Genomic DNA, 947 nt, shown 5'->3' with positions numbered 1-947 from the left:
CCTTGTAGGCTGAAACTCTGTCAGCCTGCAAGGGGAAACCTACCGTTTCCCACATTTTTCTCCTTTAAAGGAGCAAATCCATTTTTCCATGGTAAATGGAAAACCCAGATCCCTGGTTATCAGTTAGGAAGGATCTAAAACAAAACAAAAACAAACCAACAAATCGTCTAATGTCTCGAAGAAAAAAAAGTCAGCAGAAAAAGATGATACCCAGACCTGGATGACGCAGAAGATCAGAAGTGTTGTTAATTGTGATAGGAAAAAAAGGAAATTATGGAAGAAATAAGAATTCAATTTTGGCCATACTAAACTTAAAATCAAGGCAAGACATCCTTCTGATATGATTTTCTGTGATTTAGTAAAAGGAGGTGCCAAGAGATTGATTCTGAGTCTCTTGTATAATGATTATACTTGACTTAATTTGCTGGTGCAGCTTTCACATGGAAAAAGTAGTAAGCAGGTGGGGGAAAGGATGAGATACAGACTTTATTGTTTGTGGGGGTGGGGGGGTTGTTTTTTACTTATAATTTATTGTCTGTTTTAGAATAAAGGTGGGGTTAAAAAAAACTAATCAGTTAAAAGCAACCAATTAAAAGCACAGAACCCCATTATGGAGCTAGTTAGGGAAAAAATAAAAACCACCAAAGAACAACTCATTCAGCCATGGGGCACAGTAGATCCTGGGTTGTTGCCCTTTACTTCAAAAAGTGATCTTCACCTTAAAAAAGCTGGAGACCACTGGGCAAGACAAATGTGTCTTCCTAGCTTTAAATTAAAGGTGCAAATACCATATAGGCACTCTGTTTCTAAAAAACAGATTAAGAAAATCCTTTTAAATTTTAACATAATTTTAAGAACAGCGCAAAAATCTTTAACAGAAGTAAATGTATTCTATTAGTCTTATAAATAGTTAGCATTCACTAAATTTCTATAAGCAACTTAACCTG

This window comes from Alligator sinensis, unplaced genomic scaffold, assembly GCF_000455745.1.
Source record: "Alligator sinensis unplaced genomic scaffold, ASM45574v1 scaffold1010_1, whole genome shotgun sequence".
Classification (NCBI taxonomy): domain Eukaryota; kingdom Metazoa; phylum Chordata; order Crocodylia; family Alligatoridae; genus Alligator; species Alligator sinensis.
The sequence above is the reverse complement of the archived record's forward strand: the minus strand, read 5'-3'. Positions refer to the sequence as shown.